Here is a 5,615-nt window from a genome sequence, read left to right on the forward strand (position 1 = left end):
CCCCTCCAAGGCACCCAAGAAGCCACGGGGATGTGAGGGGATGAGGCCACATGAATTTCAGCAGTACCTGCACTCTGTGGGTAGGAGGAGTAGACATGCTGTCACCGGGGCAGGTGAGAGGGTACAAGGGTGGGAGAGTGGGGGAAATTTTGGGGTGATGGGTGGGGGGTGATGATTTTTGGGGTGATTACAATGGGTGGGGGGTGATGATGGGTGGGGGGTGATGAGGATGATTTTGGGGGTGGTGGGTGATGGGGTGATGATGATAGGTGGGGTTGATGAATTTTGGAGTGATGATGGGTGGGTGGTGATGATGATGGTGGGTGGGGGGTGATGAATTTCGGGGTGACAAGGATGGCTGGGGGGTGATGGGGATGGTTTGAGGTCATGGTTTGGGGAAGAAATGACTTTTAGGGTGATGATGATGATGGTTGGGAGGTGATGGATTTTGGGGCATGGGGTGGGAGGTGTTGGCCTGGCCCAGCCACCTGGAGTTCCTTGTCCCCCCCTCATCACTCCCATGTCCCCACATGTCCCTGTGACAGGGGACAGTGGCACCGGGCCAGGTCCTGTGGCTCTGGCACCAGGACCCGGCCAAACTGACTTGGCACTTGTGGGGCCACCCATGGGGTGGGCATGGAGCCACCCTAGCCTAGCCCCACACCTGGCCTGTCACTGTCACACTGCCACACCTGCCAGCATTTGCAACCCATGGACAAGTGTCCCCTGGCCCTGCCACGCTCGTGGTGGCACCTCCATGAGCATCATGACACCTGTGGTGCCACCTCCATGGCCACCTTGGTGTCATCATACCCATGGTGGCTGCTCCATAGCCACATGTGCCCTTGTGTCATCACAGTCATGGTAGCACCTCTTTGGCCATGTGTCCCCTCGTGGTTGGACCTCCATGGATGCCTGTCCCCTGGTGTCACCACATCCTTTGTGGCACCTCCATGGCCACCTGTCCCCCATCCTAGCACCCCTGGTGGCACGGCCAGGCCACATGTCCTCTGTCACTGCCACACCCCTCGTGGGTGGCAGGCACACAGGGGGACCCCTGCTCTGTTCTGCCTCCTCCCATGGCCAGGGCACACCATGGCCCCTGCTGAGCAGCCCTGTAAATGGCCTCTGTTACAGGCAGCCAGTAAGGAAGGGCAGGGATTGTTACCGTGACACTTAAATGAAGTTTATTTCTTTTGTTCATCCAAAGAAGTTGAGGGATATTGTTGGTGCTGTACTCAGGAGGAGTGGAATGACTGAGTTCACCAGGCTGGAACAGCTTTAGTCTTGAGTGAAAGCTGAGTGCTGGATGTTGAAGTAATTTCAGAGAAGCTCAGAATCTGCTGAGTTGGAAGGACTCCATCAGGATCATTGAGTCCAACTCCTGTCCCTGCACAGAACACCACAATTCCACCATGAGCCTGAGAGCACTGTCCAAATGCTTCTTATCCCAAGACAGACTTGGGGCTGGAACTGACCGCTTCCCTGGGGACCCTGTTCAATTGCTCAAGCTCCCTCTAGGTGAAAAACTTCTCCCTGATATCCAACCTAAGCCTCCCTGACTCAGCTCCAGCCATTTCCTTGAGTCCTGTCCCTGCTCATGAGAGTGAAGAGATTGGTGCTGGTCCCTGCACTGCCCCTTGGGAAGATGTTGAAAAGCTCAGTGAGGTCTGACCTGAGTCTCCTCCTCTCCAGCTGAACAAACCAAGTGTCCTCAGCTGTTCCTCACAGAGCCCCTGCAGATCCTTCCCTATCCTAGTGACCTCCTCTGGACACTGTGCAATGGCTTCATGTCTTTTCTATATTGTGCTGTCACTCAAGGTGAGGCCACCCCAGTGCAGAGCAGAGTGTGACAATCCCCTACCTGGCCCAACTGCTGGTGCTGGGCCTGCTGCCCCAGGACACGGTGGCACTTTGGGCTGCCAGGGCACTGCTGACTCATGTTCAACTTGCCCTTGGCCAGGACCCCCAGGTGCCTCCCTGCAGCTGCTCTCCAGCCTCTCCTTCCAGTCCATACACCAAGGCAGGGGTGCCCCATCCCAGGGGCAGAATCTGGCACTGCCCTTGTTGAACTCCACACAGTTGGTGATTGCCCATCTCTAGTTGTGAGGTCTCTCTGCACAGCTTCTCTGCCCTCCAGGCAGATGACAGCTCCTCCCAATTTAGTGCCATCAGTTAATTTACTGACTATCCCTTCAAGTCCCATGTTCAGGTCCCTAATGAAGATGAAGAGCTGGGGCTGACAGTGGAGTCCTGCAGAACCCACTGGTGACCACTGCCAGTGTGGTGCCACCCTCAGTGCCTGACCCCTGAGCCAGTTGCTCATGCCATGTGTTTATCCTGCTGTGTGCTGGACACTTTGTCCAGAAGCATTCTGGGAGACACAGGAACAAAACCTCTGCTGAAATCCAGAAAGATTCCATCTGCTGGTTTTCCTGCATCAACCGAGCGGGTTTTACCCTGTCGTAGAAAGAAATCAGACTTCAGAGCAGAACCTTCCCCTCATGAAGCCATGCTGACTCTGACTGATGCCTGTATTGTCCTCCAAGTGTTTTTCAGTACTACCCAGAATAAACTTTTCCATGATTTTATCAGGTATCGAAGTGAGACTGACTGGCCTGGAGTATCTGGTGTCCTTCTTGTCCTCCTTGACAATCAGGACAGCATTTGCCAGCTTTCAACCAACTGGGACCCCCTCAAATCCCATATGTGAGCTCTGTGTTTGCTCTGATTTCTCCAGGGGAAGCAGACTGCTCACACTCGCATGTCTGAGCTTCTGTTCTCCTCAGGCAAACCCACTCTGAGGGCAGCAATAGTTAAAAGAATAATTAAAAATACTTCCTGATTACAGGCACAAAGTCATTGCAGTTAAAGCAATCTCTTCAAAAGCTCTTTAAGGTGGGATTCACAGGGCACAAGTGAACTGCCATGAAAGTCAGGTTGGGAAAAAAAGTCTTAATCATGTCTGCATTTAGTACAAAATACCAGCTTCAGGGGAAGTTGAGGAATGTGTTATTCTAGAAAGAATTGTCTTCGGTGGACACACTGTACTTGTTGCTCTTTGCAAAGCAAAGATAAGGAGTCTGTCACATTCTGATGTTTAAATTAAATTATCTGGTTACATTTCAGGGATTTTTGGTGGCTTGGAAAGAGTTTGGTGACATTTTCTTCTTTGTGCATTTCAGCTCTATGTTTGAGGAATGTCTCCTGTGATTTCCTGTAGAAAGCAGGAGTTCTTTACTTGGCTGGATGTGTGGGGCATAACTCCACCAAGCTCACTCACTGATAATAGAAAATGCATCTGTTTCTATACTCCATTTTATATACATATTCACTGATTTTCCTGGAATAAGCATACATATGATAATTATTTCTCCCAAAATCATTAATATACTTTGTCTTCCCTTTCTGCATGCGTTCTTCTGTCCTGGGGGTCTCTGGTGGTCCCTGGTGGTTGGCAACCCCAAAGTCACACCTGAGCTGGTAAAAGTTGGCACAACTGGGCTGGTTGCTTTCCAGTTCTTCCTATGGAAAAGGCATCATGCGGTTCCATAGGCCAGTGAGTTTTTAAAAATAAGCATTGTATTAACCTAATGCCTTTTCCGACACTACCTAAATACAGAGGCCAGACAAAATTAAGGGAACAAAAAGCAGTTGTTATTTATTGAAGGGCCTTCAGGTACATCTTGGGCAGACAAGCTGTAGATTTGATGGTAGATAAAGTTAGCACCTAGAGATAAAAGAAACAGTGGGAGGGATTATACTGATTGATGAATGGGAAAAGAGATTTGTCTTTACAAACAAATTGGAGATTTGCTGGTAAATGAAATTGGATATCGGACGATGAAAGAAGCAACGGGGGAAAACTATGAATTGTATAAGAATTAAAAATTAAAAGGAAGGGTTATACATTAGAGGGGAATGTCAGGTGTCAGGCATTCCGGGAAGTCTGTGCCTCTCGAGTACCTCAGCCAATGGGGAAAGAGAGAGGGAAAAGCGGCCAGGAAATTGGGATAAAAGGAGGCTGCGTCCTCCAAAAATTGGACAGATCCCAGGGGAATGCCCCATGGCCTCTCCCTTTATTCGAATAAAGCAAAAAAGGACTCCTCTGTCTCCTTTTTGGACATAAACCTCCGGTGTTTGTGGATTAATTTTCCTTACAAACTTACAGGAACTCCTCCCTGTTATTACAATTTTTGAATCAGGGACTCTCAGGCAGAGATATGGGAGTAGGAATAAGAGCTCTTTATTAATATATCTAGCCAGACACATAAAAACAACAGCAGCTATGAAAATTAACAACAAAACAGAACAAATAACTCAGTTCCAGTCCCCTTTCAGCCGCAGACACGCTCTGCCTGCGTTTGATCCCGGTGGTGGAAAGTGGGGCAGGGCACACACGGAGCTGCGGAGGCTGCAGGTGGGACCGGGGGGGGCAAAGCTGCAGCTCCGTGTCCCAGGTGGGAGAAGAGTGGAGGAAGGTCCCCTCCCTTCTCACCGTGCGGGTCCTGGTGCTCAGCTGTGTGCTCAGAGACAGGAGGCTGGAGCGGAGAGATGGCAGTGCAGGGTCCGGCAGCAGAGAACCTGGCTCCTGATGCTCGGATGGTGAGGGCTGGAAGGGTGCAGTCCCCGGACTCCCCTCAGACCCCGCCGGCGAGTGAAAAGCAGGGAGACAGCCCCCACCCATCCCTTTGTCTTGAGCCATGAAGAGCTTGGGTGCAGCCCGGCAGGGTTTCTTAGCATAATAATGGGAAAAATTCTCCAAAAAGGAGGAAAAGTAAGGGAACAAACCCTAACCCCACACAGAGCCCCACTCCTGGCAGAGAAAGGGAGTGAGGAGGGGAACCCAGCTGGGGATGATCAAGACTGGGAATAGCACACCCAGACAGAGCTTTCCCAAGAGTGCCAAGGTGAGGCAGAACCAGAGCTATCCCAAGGAGAGGTCAGCAGCTGCCAAGACCTCTCTGACTGGGAAGACTGCTTCAATCCAGAGCTGTGCCATGAAGTAGCTGTGAACAGGGACTCCATCAGCCAAGTTCCCATGGAGCAAGACAACAGCAGCAAACACCTTTCACATGTCACCTCTGACTCACAGCTAAGCCTCTTCAGCTTCAGGACCACTGCCTTGCCACAGGAGGAGGATGACTGGGACAAACTCAGCATCTTTGAGCTGTATGAAGAAGGCAGCAGGGCCCAAAGAGCAGCCCTGGCAGGCTGACCATGCCTGTCCCTCGGGAGGCCTGGGGTTGAGGGCCAGGCACCAGTAACACTCCATGCCTCACTTCCCTTTCTGCACGCCCAGGGCTCTGTGGCCCAGCTGGGGCCCAGAGCAGGGCCGTGGAGCCCCCCTGGCCCCTTGGCTGGGCAGGGCCCCTGGCAGCAGCCAGCTGCCCCCAGGGCATGGCCCGACCGCCTCAGGCACCGCGGGCACCGCGGTCACTGCGGGCACTGCAGGCACTGCAGGCACTGTGGTCACTGTGGGCACTGCGGTCACTGAGGTCACTGCGGTCACTGTGGTCACTGTGGTCACTGTGGTCACTGTGGGCACTGCAGTCACTGTGGTCACTGTGGGCACTGCAGTCACTGTGGTCACTGCGGGCACTGTGGGCACTGCG

The sequence above is a fragment of the Erithacus rubecula genome (genome assembly GCF_903797595.1).
Source record: "Erithacus rubecula genome assembly, contig: scaffold_417_arrow_ctg1, whole genome shotgun sequence".
NCBI lineage: Eukaryota > Metazoa > Chordata > Aves > Passeriformes > Muscicapidae > Erithacus > Erithacus rubecula.